Here is a 21,649-nt window from a genome sequence, read left to right on the forward strand (position 1 = left end):
CATACAGTAACTATTCGTTGTTCAACGCAACCGAACGTAACTTGGCTATACCTTTTGCATCCCAATTGAACGAGTTCCTCTCGGATTCCGCACTGATTATTCTGAACGGTTATGTTCCTAAGTCACATCACTCAGGTCGTGATCATGTTCATTTACTGTCTTCTCTATTTGTATAATATACATTTACTGTCTTCTCTATTTGTATAATATCTTCAATGAACTTATGAACCATTGTGTATTGATCTGTTGCACTAAGGAACATTGAACTGGTTCGAAACACCTGGGCTCCCCCACTCCTCAAGAACTGGAGGGTTCAAATTACCCTGAGGAATCTCTGGTATCCCTGATTGACTGTGGTTATACTTTCAGATAATATTACAACAACAACAACAACAAATATAGGCTACAGTATGCAGTCAAGCTGACTGGCGTAAATTATACCACTGGCGTCCAGTGACATTATTATCTCCTGTAAAAGCAGCAATAACTGAGTGTTTGTGGAACTAAAATGCCATAGAGTTCCCTAAAGCCATGGTAAAGTCAGAAACCAGAACACTGCGCCAAAAGAATTACACTACATAAAATATACAGGTTAGGTACTCTCAGGCTCAGAGAATTACCCCGATAAACATAAAATAGGTACGCAGGCTTAGAATTTCAGATCAGATTTTAAAAGAATAACCAAACACTGCTTTCGTCAGTGAACCCTCATATCTTTGTTCGATTTATCTGAGGTAAAATTATGTGCTAAATTGCTAATGTAAATTAATGATCGCCTAATAGAGTTATTATAATAAAGGCTCAAGAATCTTCAAGATATTAAGATTAAACGCTATTGCTTTTTACGAGGTTGACCCTTATTTCTAAGTCTATTATGAATTATACCCATTTGTTAGGCAGGCTTCCATCAAGATACTTTTGTGTGATCCAGAGGTACGATATGGCCTTTGAATTGTTAAGTAAAATGGGAGGATTAGTAAATCTGAATATACCTAGAGTGAAATACAGGGTGGCCAAGTAGACCTACCTACTTACCTTTAAAAAAATAAATAAAAATAAACTCCGGCGATTTACGTTCAGTTTTGCATAGGTAACAGACAGGCAAAACTGACTTTGTGTGGCAAAAGGTCAGTTCTTAAGCCCGTCGCACATTGAAAGCGTAGTCGCACGACTTTTAATAGGCCCGTAGTCGCCTGAAAAATCAAACTTGTGAAATTGTCTAAGAGATGATAAAACTACCTGCCTCGGCCTGGAATTGAACCCTCGCTCTCTCCCTAGAACCACAGCCGAGCTATTTTTCGTATACTCCCTGTAATATATTTCGATAACTGAACGTGGTAACTGATTTGAAGCAGACAAATGCGTACAATAGGCGATTTATCTATTAGGAACCTATTTAAGATGCGAAACACGACAGTATTGCACCTAAATAGCCTAATGCCTTAAAAGTTAACGGGCTAATACCTACCTTCTTTATTGACTGTGAATCAATAAGTGCAAGGTTCAAAGTCTCGAGATCTTGAAAAAGAGTGTTTCATCGCCGTTTATGTACCTAAAGGTATCTAGAGTTCTAGATCTAGGTATTTCGTCATAGTACTGATAATTAGCCATATTTTGCTAGGTACTTAGGTACCTATGTTCTTTTTTGCTTTTCCCGAACCCTGGGTGAGGAAACTGAGAAAAAATTTCTCAGTGCACCAAAGTTTTCTCTCCTTAGAAGACAAAACCCTTGTCGCCAGGCAGGCAGCTTGTCGCCGAAAAGAGGGTAAAGCCCCCATCACTAAAGAGCTAAAGACCTTTTAACTGAACACCATCGATACAGTGTGGAACCTCTGTCAAATGAAATGAACAAAACCGCCAGCCTAGTTAGCTTAGTTGGTAGTGCGTCTGCCTTGTAAGCGCTAGGCCGCGGGTTCGATTCCCGCCCGGGGCCGATTTTATCCTGATGGGATAATGTTCGTTCTCGGAACGGCTGGCTTTCTCCTATCCTGTCTTCCTTCTCTCTTCGATTAAGACCATATAAGACCATAGCAGTTACCTACAGTTCCCTCTGTGTTAAAAAAAAAAAAAAAAAAAAAAAAAAAAAAATGAACAAAACTAAAGTGACTAGGAATGTAGAACGCAAGATGTCTGCACAAACACATTATTTAAATGGACGTGATATACTTATACATCCCAGGTGCCTATTGCCTGTGTCAGCGGTTCTCAACCTTTTCTCGTCCGCGTACCCCTTGGGTACCCGGGTTTAATCTCACGAACCCCCGCCAGCCGCCACCATAATAATGAGTACCGGGTACCCATACCAGATTGATGTGTACCATCACTACTGAGTTCTAAACACCCTCAGTACCTTTCTGGTCTATACTGCAACTATTGCACTGATGAGTCGTCAAAACTCAAAATTTGCATTTGGTAGGTATTCTCTTTTCCGCCATTACACTTTTTGCAGTCTGCCCAAACCTAACAAATAACGACAACATAGTATCCAAATATTGGGACGCAAGGAGAAAAATGACATAAGAGTCAATCTCAAGCATTAGATAATAACAACAACAACAACAACAACAACAACAACAACAACAACAACAACAACAACACTTTTTTTTCGCGTACCCCCGGAGAGTCTCTCGCATATTCCCGGTTGAGAATCGCTGGCCTATATCGACAATTTGCTGCACTATTTAAAGTTCAACAACTAGGTAGGTATTTATGACATTTGTTTGAACAATCCCATTCGAATAGTTCGGTCTGAAATTTCAGACCTGCCGAAGAAGATGAAGATGAGGGCGGAATGGAAAGAACTTTGAGCTTCGAAACAGGGTGCCCTGAAAATCTGGGGGAATCCTGAACACCGCAATAATATATTTCCGTGCCAGGTCTACCTGATAAGCACACACACTATATCAGGTATACCTGACAGGTGGACCTCATCAGGTGTACCTGTCAGGTCTACCTGATAGTGAGTGGCTGGCAAGTATAAAGGTGTGTACAAACATAGTCAACCGGCCGTCGATCGACATCCTATGTTATCGAGGCAGTGTGGACGTGTCAGTCGACATCGATCGATGGCCGGTCGACTATGTGTGGACACACCCTAAGACTTTTTTCCTGTAAGGTGCTTTAATTTTAGCTGGTAGATTTAACTTTTTGAACTCCATCTTTAACTCTTGAAGAACCCTGTATAGGAATACTGGGAAGATGAGACCCATGTTTGCAATCATGTTCCATACTCATCATAAACATTAAATCATAACTTAAGCGACATGATATGCCTAGCTAGGTACCTATAGTATAGATTGAACCTTTCATTCTACTCTTTTGGCATACACTCACTCTAACTATTGGTACCTAACAAGGACAACCGAGCTCATTTCTTCTTTATCCTGCTCGAATAGGACTGAAAAGTCCCTTTGCTTTAGATAAATTTCTTAGGGGAACTTTTCTTGTTCTGAGTTTAGCAGTACCAGTACCGCGAGGTCCTTTCAGGAGTGAACCATTGAGTGATGTAGTGGTTAGCCCGGTGGACTTCGGATCTGGAGGTTGGTGGTTCATGTCCTGCATTAATCCGAAAACGACAAAGCTTTATAGTTGAGGTCCTGAATTCCAAGTACCTAATGTCCAGAAAACCAAAGTTTCCACTAGAAAAACAAAGACCAAACGGTGTTGAAAGTGCTCCAATCCACCAATGAACCGATGCGAACTTGCATGTTATTTCTCTGCTCCAGACACGGTTATTGTTGTTGTTGTTGTTGTTGTTGTTGTTGTTGTTGTTGTTGTTGTTGTTGTTGTTGTTGTTGTTGTTGTTGTTGTTTTTGTTGTTGTTGTTGTTGGTGGTGGTGTTGGTGTTGGTATTGTTGTTGGTGTTGTTGTTGTTGTTGTTGTTGTTGTTGTTGTTGTTGTTGTTGTTGTTGTTGTTGTTGTTGTTGTTGTTGTTGTCGTTGTTCTTGTTGTTGTTTATCATTTTTGTCAGTAGATGTCAACATCTACTACCATATCATTTTTGATAGGTATATAATGTTATTGTTGTTGTTGTTGTTGTTGTTGTTGTTGTTGTTGTTGTTGTTGTTGTTGTTGTTGTTGTATTGTTGTTGGTGTTGTTGTTGTTGTTGTTGTTGTTGTTGTTGTTGTTGTTGTTGTTGTTGTTGTTGTTGTTGTTGTTGTTGTTGTTCTGTTGTTGTTGTTGTTGTTGTTGTTGTTGTTGTTGTTGTTGTTGTTGTTGTTGTTGTTGTTGTTGTTGTTGTTGTTATTGTTGTTGTTGTTGTTGGTGGTGGTGTTGGTGTTGGTATTGTTGTTGGTGTTGTTGTTGTTGTTGTTGTTGTTGTTGTTGTTGTTGTTGTTGTTGTTGTTGTTGTTGTTGTTGTTGTTGTTGTCTGCTGCTGCTTTTGTTGTCTTCTTGTTATTGTTGGGTTAATCAAATGATGTTGCTCCTATTACGAACGAATTCCATGTTCTATAACGTGTCAGGATGATGTTCCCATTCAGATACGTCAGAAACGGTGTCAATGTCACCCCGAAATCACGACTTGGGAACACCTCGGATTTTTCAAACCAGGCCAAACATCAAACCTGTCAAAACGCTTGCCCCCGTTTTGTCTCGTCGACAGGAACAATTTTACCGATTGCAAAACTCGGTGTATCCTTTCAAAAGAAGCTAGGTGCAAGGTAGATTGTTGCTTGTTGTTTTTCCCTATACAAAGACTATAGACTATTGCAAGTATTGCACATTGCAAGGGTGGCGCGACGCCGCGCTAGAGCCTTATGAAAATGATAATAACACCAGATGCCAGCCTAGCTAGCTTGGTTGGTAGCGCGTCTGCCTTGTAAGCGCTAGGCCGAGGATGCGATTCCCGCCTGATGTGGATTCCTGAACGGATAATGTTCGTTCTCGGAACGGCTGGCTTTCTCCTATCCTGTTTTCCTTTTCTCTTCGATTTCGGGACTATAAAACCTTAGCAGTTACAGTTCCCTCCATCAAACCTATTTTGTAAAATGTAAATGTAAATGCAGTTTCTTTGTGTTATTATGTCACAACTTTGGTACTCACTGCAGCAACTGCAGCATTGTAGGATTTTCCCAATATTTCAATAATCCTAAAATCCAATGTTTACCTACCATGCTGGCGCCGGTCGCTATGCGCATTTATATGTCATAGCTACTCATTTTCCTCACGAGGCTGAGTGGGCCCCGCAACAGCCAGTCACGGAATCAATTATTTGCATGATTCAAATTTCTTGACCCCGCCGGGAATCAAACCCGGGTCTCCCGCATGCAAGGCGAGCGCAGTGACCACTACGCCATGGGAGCTGACTATCAAAATCAAACCTCTTTTAAAAAAAGCCCAGTGTGACCGAAGCATAACCAACCATCTGCCTATAATACCTACCTACCTATAACTTACTCTTACATCTACCATGTACCTAAGTAATCTGAAGCTACCTAACTATTCCATCTTCGCCCATAATTACAATTTTTACTGAAATTTTCGCAATAAGAAAACCCCACCAATTACCTTACACGTACGTAAATATTACCTGTCAAAAGTTCTGCAGGACAAAATTATTTATAGCTCTTTTTTGCGGTCCCAAACTTGCACTAAAGTGTGCACAAAGTACCTACTAAAATACACACGAAGAACCTAAATTAAGTACTAAAGTCATAGCTCTTAACACAGCGTAGGGCGTAATCCTTTGTTGTAATCCTTAAGTAAATTTAAAGCTCAAAGCTCAGCGCAGTGCCACCTATACCGTATAATTATTTGTGAATGGTGTAAAATAAACTGTGAACTCATGATGATCGATAAATACTACATACAACATACAGCCCACAACAAGCAGTACTTACCTATACAGGATGCTGTCTAAATAACAACCCGTCCACATGGCACGAAATTTTCTTTTTCCGAAGTTGGAATTTTTCCAAAATTTCCTTCCTGGGCAATGTGAACACACTTATTCATTTGTATAGGTACGCCTAAAAAAAAAAAAAAAAATGACAAGTGGTAACCGGCCTTCAGGTATGCCGAAACGCACAGACATATTGATGAAAAAAAGATATCACTAGAACTAACTTTAAAAGGAAAAGAAGATTGTTTCATCGCCGTTTTTATTTCGTATCGTAAGCAATGAAACAACTGCAACATCAGACATTTAGACTGGAATGGTCTGTGTTGTAGCATGTCCACATCTCATAGTGTGTCCCTCATCAGAGTTACCCGGTATAGTAATGTACAAACATGACCCTAGCTCTTCTCTAATAATGTACAAGCACTCAATATCGATTACTTAAACCCGCGAGTTTTTCAGCACATGATAAATTAGGGGTTTCCTAATGGATGAAGAACAATTACCAGAGTATACGTACCTCCATGCCTGTGAACTCAGGTTCAGAGTTTCAAAGCCAGAGGACAGAATGCCATGTAGATTCGTATAGCGAAATGAAATTGATCACATTTTAGTATTTCGGCATTCTGAAAAATATGTACCTACCTACCTACCTTCATCACATACAACCAAATCTGAGGTTTACAAATGATCTCATGTTAAATTGTTTGTTATCTTTTGAGAACGCTCGCAGACTGTTCAAGCATAGTCTCCGGGCACGAGCCCACCTCTGTGGGCGAGTGGTCAAGAGCACTGACTCTCAACCTGGAGGTGCTTGGTTCAAATCCTGCCCAGGGTGGAAATTTTTTGACCGAACTTTTCCTTTCTGGGATAGGCATGGATGTAAATATAAGGATGTGCCTTGAAGTAATACGAAGCGATTCCAAGGTACAATCTTTCAGAGGAAAAAAAGTTTCCGAGCAGGCTCACAGGCCCAGCACCAACTGGACATCTCAGCACTTGGCTCCAAAGACATAAAAACAGATCATTACCTACTACCTACCTATCCTTTCATTACCCTGAACTTATAAATTAACAAGGTCTTTGCTAGGAAAATTGATTAAAATCAACTCCACATGTGACATTACAGAATATAGACATTCGTCAACCAATGATGCAGGATCCCGCATACTCTGGTTTTATTATGTCATTTCATAGAGAACTAATTAGTCTAATATGTTACGTCCCATATTCAATTTCGGCGCTCGAAAAACAACAGTGCTTATCTAGAACTTTTGAAAATGAGATTTTTTCAAGAAGTTCGATAGGGGAAACGGTAACAACGGAGATCGTAACATCCCAAACTCTGAGGAGGACAGAATAGGAGAAGGCCAACCGTTCTTTTAAAACAGGTCTAATAACGTCACTGTAGGTATGCCAGCTAGGTGCTAGGTAAAGTTTTTAGTGGTGGAGTTTTACGTTGTCCCTTCATTCGGCTACATACTACCCTACTCAGATCACCAAAGGTGGCGCCGGTAAAACTCTGCAGCACGCGATTGCCCTGATGGTCACCCACCCGCATACTAACCGCGAGCAACGTTGCTTAACTTCTGTGAACCATTGGAAAAGGGTGCATTCAACGTTCTATGGCCACCACTGGCGCTGACTAATCAGACTTTTATATGTATCTCGTTAAAATCTTGCTGAATGGTTGTCGAGAACTTCTTGAGCGTTGTTGGTTCTTAAACAACGATATGCTAGTCATAAACTAGTTCTAGAGATGCATCATGCTTTACAAGTGTCAGCAAAACCTTTTACTTAAGAATAGATCAGAGAATTTTGTCATTGCCACTCAAAGGTCATCCTGTGAGTCATTTATTTTCCGCGCTCTAAAAGGCTCGACGGTGTTTTCTAAAGAATAGAAATTAATAAGAGCGAAAGATGATATTAATACACTAACGTCATCCATTGAGATAGCAAATAATAAGAGACTAAAGGTGTGTGTTCACGGATCACGGTTTTACTAATAACTTATTCGGAGATCTCACCTAATGGACAAATTTTCAACTGCCCTAACTGGCATGATTAAAAAGAAAATTCTACCTATGTAAATTTTAAAGGCGTTTTGCAAAGAAAGCACTTTAACTGTGATAGTCGCAAGATTGGTCTTGAAAAGACTCAGCTTTACGACAAATCCATCACAATCGCGATGAAAACCAAGGAGACTCAGGTATCTTTTTATCCTTCCCTGAACCAAGAAGTTGCCGAGTTTTCATCCAGAAGTGTAAGTGGGAAGGTGGGAATAGCAGCTGTCTAATTGCTACTAGGGACCAACAAGCGATGAAACATTTTTGAAAAACTCATAAATATAAAGAGAGACAGTGAAACAGACGATGTACGAGTAAATATCTACACACAGAAAGAAAGGATGTTGAATCGGTTATTGGCAAATATTTCTGTCCTAACGAAGTACCTCAATTCGTGTCTTAGCAAAAATATTATGTGAACACACATACGCTGTTTCTCTTCTTATTAGATACAATTTACAACTTTTCATTCTAGATGAATATCGATGGTTTATGAGGGGAATGAAACTTTATGGAACTCTTATGACAACTGAGAAAACAAGCAAGTTCAATTTATGAACTGTTGAAGCAAGATCAATACTGGCTTTCGCAAGAGAGATGGTACTTTTGGTTCTCCGATGTTTGTTAATGAACAACGTATACGAATCAAAGGCCAAAAATAACAAATGATGTAGGTAAATGAAAGTAAACCTTTGTGAAATTGACGTAGATATTTACTATGGGTATCGCGGTGTTACTATGCACGTATTTTTGATGTTTTCAACAACTTTAGAGATAACAATGTCTTCACAACAATCGATCGACATCGCCTAAATAACGTTTTTCCATCAATCCTCCGAATTTCTTCCATCTTGTGGGTTCCAGAGTCCAGTAGATGTCGATCGACTTCGGTCGAATGTAGATCAGGAAATAAAAAAAAAAGACTGAAATTTTTTTCTAAAACTCCAGATTACGAATAAAAGTTCTTCTACTAATCCAATGGGAACCCATACTATGACCTTGAGTTTTGCATTCATAATGACTGTCAAATCTGATAATTGCTCGACGTAAAGTATTTCTTCAATTTCTCGAACGAAGAATGCTATATCTGCGAAAAAGTACGCTGAAAAAATGTTATTGAAATGTTTCTTGTTCTGCAAAATCGCGATGAATATCATTGGAACGATTAGACGTCTTGTTAGTCTACCCTCTTCAAACCTTGGACCGGACCGTTTAGGACTAGGATTTTCAAGATTTATTAGGTACCAGTTTTCCTCAATCATGATTACGTTAAACATTAAACAGAACAATCCTCCATCGATGTTCGTTGGAAACAAAAACCGTTCCAAAGCTACCAAAGCGTCTGTTCGTCAAGATCCAAAACCTTTCAGTTAGATATAGCTCTTAAGAGTCTTAAGTGCTGGCTAAGGAATTCGCAAGTTGTATTTATTAATATCTACATAACTAGGGATAAACCAGGAAAGTGAGAACTTCTATGCAACGCCTTTGGATGCGAAATTCCAAATCCAGCCACTAGATTTCAGCCACACAACCTCAAAACCGGGCATTGAAGAGGCTCAAGACAGCTTTGATTTACATAATTTCCCAGCCATTAGTCTATGTCCGACAGTTTCATATCTCGAGACATGATTCCACGGGCGAACTATTCAACAGCATTGGCGTTTTCAAATTCATCAAACCCAAGCGAATTCATATGATTGGTGTAGAATTGTAGATCGGTTTGATTTGGTGCACAAAATCGGGCGTTGATCACGACTGACCAATAGGTCAACCTTTGAAGAATGATGGATTAATTTATTAATCTCATTAACATTATAAATGCTAAAAGTTTTAGTAGAAATGTAGAGTGTTTTATTTAGACTGAGATAGGACAATGCCCCTTTGACTCCACAGTTTAAAATTCCAGGGCAAATGTATTTTTTATTCCTTCATCTCTAATGGTGAATTTAGTTTTTGTATTTTTTTCCTCAATTTTGAAATGACATAATTTCATTTTTGAAATGATATATAAGATTTAAATAATTACTGTGAATTTTGGTTATTTTCGCAAAATTGTGTTTTATTTACGAGCATTCTTCACCTTCAATCTTCTACAGCACGAAGCAGGACACAGATCGGTGGAAAGGCCATTCGCTGTTATACCTGTTTGCTGGCATCTTGTTTATGATGTCAAACAATCTCTTTGGATGTGATCAGCATCAATCATCATCAAGATATGACAACCAGTGCTTGTGTTACGTCGGACAGATAAGTTGGTTCTCCAATATCTACCAGTATGACTACCTGTTGCAGCCTTTGCGAGACATATTACCAGGCACCAAGGTGATTTTGCCTACAAGTAGGTACTTACTTACCTATACCTACCTATGAGAACGGTATCCATCATATTGCACAGAGCTAATGATCTGTATTTCTGAGTTGGCGGAGAAGTTCCAACATTCTCGGTAATTATTTCTGGAAACGCTTTAACCATTTATCTTTTACTTTTCAAAGCCGCGCGGTTACCTACTAACCCATTAATATGACGTGTGTACCTAGTCGCAGAAATGTAGAGTCTCATATACTTGTATCAGTAATGTCTTGACGTTTCCAATCTTTTCCTCTCATTCGGCCTCTACTCAAGATCTCCACGCTGTGATGCATCTTCTCCTTCACATCTGCCGAAGTCACATTCGTGTAATTAATTTCTCTACTTCATGACTCCTAGTCACTTCATCCAATGACTCTTCCAAAGCGTTTGACATTGTCTCGTGATATTGATGCCTGATGTGAACCAATATCTTTCTCTTCGTCGACGTCAGCCCTGATCCACATTTTTCTTTTCTTCGTCTTCGAAATCAGGCGTCATTATGAAAAATATAAATATTCTTCTCATCCGAACATATTTAGATCGCTCCAAGGTCATGCCAAAGTTGGGTCGAGTGGTGAGCTTTCAGATTGCGGCTCTAGTGACGAATCCCGAGGAGGCCCAGGGGGGTTCCACCCTTACACCGTCCTTCGGATAAATCTTCTTCTTCTTTCCGTGTCCGACTATACTTTCTGAAATGGTTCTCTGCAGCTTTTGCACGTCCATTTGCGTCAACAAGGTCAACATAATATCTTCTTTGGAGTCTTTGGAGAAATTATAAGTATGTTCATGGGCGGACCTACGAGTGCCATAGACTATAGACCATGAGCTCCCTGGTGATATCCGCCACTACACCATCTAGTGTGGCACATCTTCCAAAGTATACTGTCATCATTCAATTCAATTTATTGTAATTTACTTTTTTCTCCTCTGCTTCCTCGGCAACTTCAAGCTCGACTGATACTAAATTTTCACCACGCTCAACGTTGCTTAACGCGGATGTTCTATCAGGAAATACTCGTAGAATTTCCCAAATTGCTTTTCCCTCAGAAAGCTGCTGCGGGCTGTAAGCTCCTTTAAATTTTTACTTTCCTTATCCTATAGGAAGGAAAGTAATGTAATCGGGTCAAAATTTCGATGGTCAGTTTTTAGTGCCAAAACACGTTTTGAGGTCCCTAGAGCCTAAATCCGAAGTTTCAGCCATTGGTCCGTGTGTGTGTCTGTCTGTCTGTCAACAAAATATCTCGAGAACGGTAAGAGCTAGAGACTTGAAATTTGGTATGTAGATGTCAAATGTGACAAGGATGCGACACGAAACTTTTGGTTAAGATCGGTGCAACGGTTGGCGGCATTTTACCGCTTTTTGGCGGTTTTCGGTGTAATTTAACAATATATCGGGAACGGTATGAGCTAGAGACTTGAAATTTGGTATGTAGTTTACAAATGTGACAAGGATGCAACTCAAAACTTTTGGTTGAGATAGGTGCTGCGGTTGGCGGTATTTTGACCGTTTTTTGGCGGTTTTTGACCGTTTTTTGGCGGTTTTCAGCTATACCGACGAAACGGTTAGAGATATTGTAAAAGTTAATATAGAATATAAAAACAAGCATCATTCAATAGGATAAGGAAAGTCGTGTGATGTTCACACCAGATTTTTCTCCTTAAAAATAAACAATCTAACCTCAGTAGTGTAAGTAGTGGTCAGCACGGTGGATCTCGAACCTGCACCCAAGTAAGAGTGTTACTGAGTGAGCAATGGGTAGGTGGATAGTATACTTCTAAAGAAATCAGCTAGATATTATTGAACTGATCTGTTTGTATTGTGTATTTGTTATTGAACAATAAAATAATAATAATAGTCGTGACTCTTTTTTTGCCTGTGATTTTTCAGCTCCGATTTTGTTACTGGCCCGTCTGATACTTTGCTTCCCACACAATGGAGCTTTCAAATTAAACTGACATGACATCTCTTTTCTGTATGTGATACGCTAGTTCGCAAGTTCGATTCCCGTCCGGGGTGAACTTTATCCTAAACAGATGAGGTTCGTTCTCGGAACGGCTGGTTTTCTTCTATCCTGTCCTTCTTCTTTTCGATTTCGGGACGATAAGACCTCCGTTGTTGTAGTTCCTTCTATCAAAGCATTTCTAAAAAGCACGCTCTTTTACATCTATACCTATCCGGGACGGAAAAGTTTGGTCAGAAAATTTTCGCCCCGGTCGCGAATCAAATCAAGCACCTCCGAGTTGAAAGTCACTGCTCTTAACCACTGAGCCATAGAGGACATAGAGGTGGACTCTTGAACTTGTCTCCAAAAAAAAACGATACGTTCTGTAAGAAGACGATTAGATTAAGCAAGCTCATCAGGTTCTAGCTACGTACCTATTGGTAAATTAGAACCAATGATTTGATCCAAAACCTTTCAAAAACTTTAAGGCCACGTGAGCCTAATTATTTCTGATATTTGTGACAATGGGACAATCGATCAACGAAACTGAACTTGTACTTTGAAATTAGCCACGGATGAAGCTCACTGAGGGACGTAAGACGTAATCTTCACTATTTTCCAATCTTTTTCTCATTTCTCTACGTGCTGAGGATTCTCGAAGCATAATCTTCATTTGAATGAGGATGGTGCCTAATCTTGAGTCAAACATCTCTAGTTCTTGACCTGAGGAGCTATTGTTTCAGGGACTATTGTAGGTTGTAGGTAATCTGTGGTGTGGTAATGTTAGAGTAGTTCAGGAGGAGAGGCAATTTTGATGAGCTGAAATCCGAACGGAGTATTTTCCTTCTAAATCCTAAACGAAAGACCAAAGGCCCAGTTTTGTCCGACTCTGAACTTCCGTTTTAGGGTGCATTCAGCCTTGATGAAACAGTTACTGGTGGTATTACTTCTACCCTGGTAGGATGTTGATTATTGAAGATCAATTCAATTGCTGATTGTTGAATCCTTGGACAAGGTCCAGCTAAATGCACCAGAGTAATTAGCGATTACTAATGATTGGTAACCAATACCTATAATTTTTTCTACCTACCAATACCAATATTTACTATTTTATTCTTATCTATAACTATTTTCTCAAAGCAGATACTCACTATCAAGTAGACCTGAAGGATACACCTGATCAGGTTCGCTTGTCAGGTCTACCTCATACCTCATGAGCACATACACTGTCAGGTCTACCTGATAATGTGTGTGTTCTCATCAAGTATCAGGTTGACCTGACAGGTGGACCTGATGAGGTGTGCCTGTCAGGTCTACCTAAAAATGTGTGTGTTCTCATCAAGTATCAGGCAGACCTGACAGGAGGACCTGATGAGGTGTGCCTGTCAGATCTACCTGATGGTGAGTGGCTGGCCTAATCTAGCTATCTACTTAGCGAGCTTTCCATACACGAATTTCAGCGGCGTGATATCGGATATCCGTGATTAGATAAACAATAATCCATTGTTATGATAAGATAATTTGAATTTTTTAAATACGAGGATAATAAATGGTTAGGTGGTTTGTTTTAAGGACAAGAAGTCATTCAAAACTTCATGTTCAGACTTTCAGAGGGATGATTAGGATTTTGATTGAAAAAAAGGTCATTCAATACTTGCACATGGGGTTTTCACTCTGCTTCCTAGTGAAATTCATAATAGAGTGAAAAAAATCAGGATAATACCAGCAAAAATGAGATACTGCCCAACTTCCTATTCAAATTCTTAGTAGAATAGAATAGAATATACCTTGTTTATCCTGCCCGAATAGGACTGAAAAGTCCCTTTACCCCAGCAGTCTAAACAAGGTCTCGTATATTTGATGGGTTAAAAAATAGCTTGGGTTAAAGAATACCAAGGAAAAAGAAAGGATATAATACCAGCAAAAATGAGATACTTTTATGAGTACCCGAGTTAAATGACTTCATAATAAATACCTAGTTATGTAGGGGAAAAAATTCTACCTCTAAACTCTGAGAAGTGAATATTGGTGGATGTGCTAATTTTACACCGAGTAAACATTAGTATTAGTGGATGTGACAACTTCACTTCTCAATATCCCATATTTATCAGCTAATGAATTAACTACGTGTTTTATAATGAATCACTTATTATTTAATAATTTAATTTTAACAAGAAGTTCTGTGACATTACTTCATTGAAAGAGCTAACTTCAGCGTCAATGACACGCAAGTGCTAAAACGCCCAATGGGAGAAAAAAGCTACAAGAAGCATTATAATGATAATAAAAATAATAATAATAATAATAATAATAATAATAATAAAAAAAAAAAATCTAGTGATTTTTAAAAATTTGGAGTGGAGACCCTGTTTTCTACTGGGAGTTTAGGGCCAAATCATGATTTTTTTTCTTGGAGGACAACAAAAAAAAAATCATCAAAATCGGTCGAGCCATTTTCTCGCGAAAAGAGGACAAAAACGGGTCTATTAGGCCATTTTCTTCACGTTTTTGAACCGCCGCCATTTTGAATCAGGATGGAATGTGAAAATTTCAAGTACCTATGTCACCCGGAGTACTTTTCTTAACAACCACAAAAAATTTCATCAAAATCGGTCAAGCCGTTTTCTCGTGAAAAGAGGACAACCAAAGACCAAAGGTCTATTTAGCGTAACAGACAGACATACACACACACATACAGACAGACAGACAGAAATTTTTCCAATGTGATTTTTGGAATCGTGGATGCATAGGGAGTAAGAATAACTAAAAATTTCACGATTCTAAGCAATGTACAGACAAATCTACAATTTTATTTATATAGATAATAATAATAATAATAATAATAATAATAATAATAATAATAATAATAATAATAATAATAATAATAATAATAATAATAATAATAATAATAATAATAATAATAATAATAATAATAATAATAATAATAATAATAATAATAATAATAATAATAATAATAATAATAATAATAATAATAATAATAATAATAATAATAATAATAATAATAATAATAATAATAATAATAATAATAATAATAATAATAATAATAATAATAATAATAATAATAATAATAATAATAATAATAATAATAATAATAATAATAATAATAATAATAATAATAATAATAATAATAATAATAATAATAATAATAATAATAATAATAATAATAATAATAATAATAATAATAATAATAATAATAATAATAATAATAATAATAATAATAATAATAATAATAATAATAATAATAATAATAATAATAATAATAATAATAATAATAATAATAATAATAATAATAATAATAATAATAATAATAATAATAATAATAATAATAATAATAATAATAATAATAATAATAATAATAATAATAATAATAATAATAATAATAATAATAATAATAATAATAATAATAATAATAATAATAATAATAATAATAATAATAATAATAATAATAATAATAATAATAATAATAATAATAATAATAATAATAATAATAATAATAATAATAATAATAATAATAATAATAATAATAATAATAATAATAATAATAATAATAATAATAATAATAATAATAATAATAATAATAATAATAATAATAATAATAATAATAATAATAATAATAATAATAATAATAATAATAATAATAATAATAATAATAATAATAATAATAATAATAATAATAATAATAATAATAATAATAATAATAATAATAATAATAATAATAATAATAATAATAATAATAATAATAATAATAATAATAATAATAATAATAATAATAATAATAATAATAATAATAATAATAATAATAATAATAATAATAATAATAATAATAAAATATCTATCGAGTACCACTAAACTACTGCCCTTTGTTATAAGAATCATGAGGAAACGGAGAACCAATACGTACTATTACTGTAGCGTGGCAGAATAAGATCTGTTTTGTGGTCTTCACAATAAGACACTACAAGGGTCTATTAGTTTATTCAACCTGAGGGTGAACTATTGAACTTCAGGAATACCGAGTGCCTGCACCTGAGAGAGTACCAAAGCTCGTATTCGCATACGTACAGGCTATAGGTAGGTATAAGATGATGCATAATCGAGACCTATTGGACTAGTGTGATATTAGTATTAATGCTTGGTGCAAACGATTTACTGGTCACTCAAAGCGGACAATTAGTGGATGTGCTATAAGTACTTTTCACTATCCTTGGTAGGTACTTTTGTTGCTCGAATTTTTTTGGACATGAATCCATGAATGCTGGAAAAGTGGACCGAATAACTTTGGGCCTAGTGGGAGTTGGTTTTCGGATCCAACAATCAGCCCCTGAGCAAGGCCCACGTTATGGGTCCCGCCAGTTGTGTTTTCTACAAAGAAAGAAGAATAGAGAACATAAGTCCAGAAAATAATGATAATGTGTTCTGTTCATAATTTCAAAAGCCACTAGATGTAGTTATTCTACCTTGATTGTAATAATAATGTTGTTCAAGTGACAGGTGTCCAGTGGCGTCCTTTGGGTTTCAGAATTCTGATTTCAGGTGAACCAGAACCCATTTACTGATGAAAATTTGTAATGAAACAATGAGTTAAGTTACCCGTGACGTGGTAGTAGTGTAGCTGTCTTGAACGACATTACCTACAATATTATGGGAAAACTTTGAACTACATCTTTCCGACTCCCCATGAGTTCACGTGACGTGATGGTAGTGTGTTTCTACCTAGGTACGTGATAAAAGACTTCCATGTTCCAGTCACATGGACTGTCATCCACAGAAAGAAATTTTGTAAGGGCTCGGCCGCGGATTTTATCCTGAACGGATAAGGTTCGTTCTAGAAAAGGCTGACTTTCTTCGATTTCGGGAGAATAAGACCTTAGCAGCCAGCCTACTTAGCTTAGTTGGTAGTGCGTCTGCCTTGTAAGCGCTAGGCCGCGGGTTCGATTCCCGCCCGGGGCGGATTTTATCTATCCACCAATAACGACAGGTTGTATTTGCACATCCACTAACAATTTTATCAATTTCATCAGCCAAATCGATACATTCACCGATAAAACAACAGGTTAGGCAGCCTAGTTAGCTTAGTTGGTAGCGCATCTACCTTGTAAGCGCTAGGCCGCGGGTTCGATTCCCGCCCGGGGCGGATTTTATCCTGATGGGATAATGTTCGTTCTCGGAACGTTCTACAGTTTGGCATGGGAGTGATGGTAAGTTAAAAACAAGGCAAGTTTACCAACCTTGCCTATCTCAACCCGGTACATAACCACGACCTCAAGGTGCTATCGCCGCTGGTTTTGAAAAAAAAAAAAATTGTGAAGGAAACTATAGATAGCGCTTTCACTAAATTTTAAGCAGTGCGTATTGCATACGCGACTAATTTGAAGGGGCAAATTGTAGGTTTCTGAAAAAAAAAAATAGTCTAATTTTTCAGCTTTAAGAGCAATTTTGCAATGAAATTACATTTCTTTCAAAAATCACTAGATTTTGACCTCAAATCACTAAATAACTAGATGTGCCAACAATTCACTAAATTTTAGTGAAAAATCACTTGTCCGTACATTTTGGCTATAGTTTTCTCAGTGGTCAGTAGAAGAATTTTAGCCTAAGGTTATGTGATTGGTCTTATTGGGCCCAGCTTCATTGACTTCCTGGACTTGCTGCTTAATTTTTCTGTATTTTTCTCACTTAATTTTAGTAAATAACATAATTTTGTACAAGGGTTACAAGGGCTTATTGTTTGAAAATCCATTTTAAAAAGCATTTAAAAAACCATTTTCAAAATGTACATTTTACATCTTCATTGACTTCCTGGACTTGCTGCTTAATTTTTCTGTATTTTTCTCACTTAATTTTAGTAAATAACATAATTTTGTACAAGGGTTACAAGGGCTTATTGTTTGAAAATCCATTTTAAAAAGCATTTAAAAAACCATTTTCAAAATGTACATTTTACATTTCAAATTGGTTTTTAAAAAACATTTTGCATTTCAAATTGGTTTTCAAAAGCATTTTGCACATCTCTGCAATTTGCATGGGTATACCTACAAAAATAATCATAATTAGGCTGTAGAATTATAATTTGGCTGTAGAGCGATCAACGTTATATGTAGAAGAAGCAACTTCATTCCTTCTATTTCTCTGCGAAGTTAAAATAGTCTAATTAGTGATGGGACTCGAGTGAGATTTTTCAACTCGATTATTTTCCAACTCGAGTTATAACTCGAGTGGAAATTAATCGAGTTGAATACTTATTCCTGGAAATTACACCGCGCCGATTTCTCACTCGAGAGTCGAGTAGGCGAGCGAGTCGATGATATTCGGGTTTTCGTTCGGAAACTCTCGGCATACGGGTATACCACTATACCCCTCCCCCTCTTCAGTTCTCTTTCTTGCATCATCATCTAGTAAGAGGCAAGAGGGGAGAGGGGGGTAGTGAATCATTCAACTCGTTCAAACGAATAGTTTTTCTGACGAATAGATTTGTACTCGAATAGAAACTGTATGCTGCAATAATATGTGGCGAGTGCGCGAGTGAACTCGGGTCAGAGAACCCAATGAATAGTTGTTCCACTCGAGTGGAACAAAATAATAATCGAGTGCACTCGAGTGAAGTCAAACTCGAGTCCACTCGAATAAAATCATTCACTCGGCCCATCACTAATGTGAATTGACCCAATGACTGCTGCGAACTTAATCATTTTGATGGTGCAATTTCTTTTTTATTTAACATAATTCAACAAATCAGCAGTAATTTGCATATGGTTTTTTTCTGAGGCATTTAATTGTGTTTGGAGACACTGTACAGGAGAGGAAAGTAACATTGCATTATTATTTTTACAGATATTAATTATTATTATTTTTTTAATGAGGTGTTGGGTATCCATGGATCAAAACTGATGGGTCACCATGGGCCAGGGTAAAAACTAAATGCTTGGTTTTTCACTAATATCTCTCTCTTTTTTTGTGGAATGGCTATAAAATGACAGACAAATACTAGATTTTGGTTATATTCTATTCACTATTTATAGAGTTGCAACTTTCACAAATTGTAATGACCCATGGTGTACAGGCATGGGGTACCATGGAGTTTTTTTTTTTTTTTTTGATGTCACTTTGAATTTGAATGTTTTCAAGTTGGTATAGGTTATATTTTCCTGACCAGGAGATTTTGAAAGCCAACAAAACTCTACACCTAATCATGTTTAAAAGTTGAGTCTAGCATTAACCCACAAATATTTATGGACCTCCAATTTTTTTTGACCCCATGGATCCCCAGTCTCCCCTACTTACTGTGTAATATTATGTAGAGATTTTTTCTCAAGAATTTCAAAAGGGCATGATTTTTCCCCCCATTTTTGTTGAAATTTTAGCGTTATTAACTAAGTGCTAACAACATGTGAGTATTGTGAGTATGTTCCTACCAACAGTATGTTCCTATGCATTAGTTTTGTTTTGATGTGAAATGGTGTTAGTATAGGAAGCATGGGAAAGGATGACCCATTAGTTTTGTGTACATTTTCCTTTGTTTACTTAAAACAAAACATTACTCATCATGCTTTCTAAAGCTGGGTACACACTAAACGATTTATCCGTGAGGAAAAATCGTCGGTTTTACCTCAAGGAAAAACTGTGAAGCGCATCCCTACACACTAAACGATTTATCCGTGAGGAAAATCCGACGGGAAAATCTGACGAGAAAATCCGACGGGAAAATCCGAAGCGATTCTGACTACACATACACACTAGCAGGCCATTTTTGGGTTTATTATACATTTCAATAAAATCTTCTAGTTTATCTTTGTGTGACATTTTTCAATTTTGCTAATAATCGTATTTTTTTACTTAAAAAATTATGTTGTTCTTCTTTTAAAAACATAATTATAGTATAAGGAAATTAAAAAAGAAAATTAAAACTCTGTAAAATACACATACATTACATTAAATTTGAGTCGTAATTTTACATAATTATTTAAGTAAAAAATATGATGAAGTAAACAAACATACCTACGTGATTAGACTAATTAGTAATATTCTACGTATGTTTCTTTTCTTTTTTTTTTACTTAAATAATTGTATTTTTTTACTTCAATAATTATGTAAAGATACCTATTTACACACAAAAAATAGAAAGTAAAAAATGAACTGAACAGTCCGCCGGATGAACTGTCAGTTTTTAAAAAATCCTCATACACACATACGGTTTCTGTCAAACCTCTTTAAAAAAAAGGAGGGAGGGAGAAACAAAGGAATAGGGAAGGGAGAGAGGAGGGGGTGAAGGGAAGAAAGAAGGGGAGGAATAGAGGGGTGAAGAGGGAGGAGAGGGAGAGGGTAGTAAACTTTGTTTATCAGGAAGCTTGCACTCCTTCAGTATAGAGAACGTTATGTGTCTAGCTTATAAGAAAACACAATTCTCCCTCCCTCTCCTCTCTTCCCCTTCCCTTAATTCCTATTCTCACGTTCCACTCTTTTTCTCTCACTCTCAAGGCTAATTTCATTAACCGGGCCCGTCCTTGACCCGGTAGGTAGCCTTTGCACTTGCACACTTCCCACCGGTTGCAGCTCATGATTTCTGTATTGGCGTGGATGCCCTCCCGATTTACCCGGACTTGGGACCGGCATCGGCATCACGAATACACTGGCTTGTGCACACCTTTGGTTGGGTTTTTCAAAATAAATGATTTTTCAAAATTCCATTATTCATTTATTTTTTAAGCCATTAGAAATAAATTAATGGTACTTATCAGTATTGAACTTTTTCTATCGAAATTGCTGCTCTTTTTTTAGAATTGAAAGAATTTCACACAGACGACAATATGTTTTATATTGAAAATGACATCAGATTATCCGTTAGTGAAATATTTCTTAAAGCGGATGAGATGCTAAAAATGTACCAAGAGACTCTGCAAATACTCCAAGCGTATGCATTGAAACATTCATCTCTGCCTGTTCAAAAAAAGCTATTAAAAGAAACTCACGAAAAAAATACCAGTATAGGAAATGATAGTGACTTCCTTCATGATGAGATAGACAAAATGCTATGTAACAATCCGAGTTCCAAATGTGGGCAAGTTTGCAAAAATTACAAAAAATCACTCCAAATTTCTTTCTGTTACGATACGATTTCTAGTTCAGTGCAGATTGAATTCCATGGAGACTGGATTATTTTTGGCAAAAGAGAATTTTTGATCGAGAAAAACCCCAGAGGATTAGAAAGGATTCAAACCATATTGATGGACATGTACTCTATGCTTCAAAGTGAAAATGAAAACCAACCGGACATTATACATGACTCTGAAATATTTGGAACCCTTCCTGTCGGGAAAAATACGATTACTATGAAAAGAACTAGAGTTCCCCATTCTTCTGGAATACAAAACATGATTAAAGATTCAATAAATAATGTTGAAGAAATCGTAATATATGAACAGAAGCAAGGGA

This window comes from Diaphorina citri, unplaced genomic scaffold (assembly GCF_000475195.1).
Source record: "Diaphorina citri unplaced genomic scaffold, Diaci psyllid genome assembly version 1.1 scaffold183, whole genome shotgun sequence".
Classification (NCBI taxonomy): domain Eukaryota; kingdom Metazoa; phylum Arthropoda; class Insecta; order Hemiptera; family Psyllidae; genus Diaphorina; species Diaphorina citri.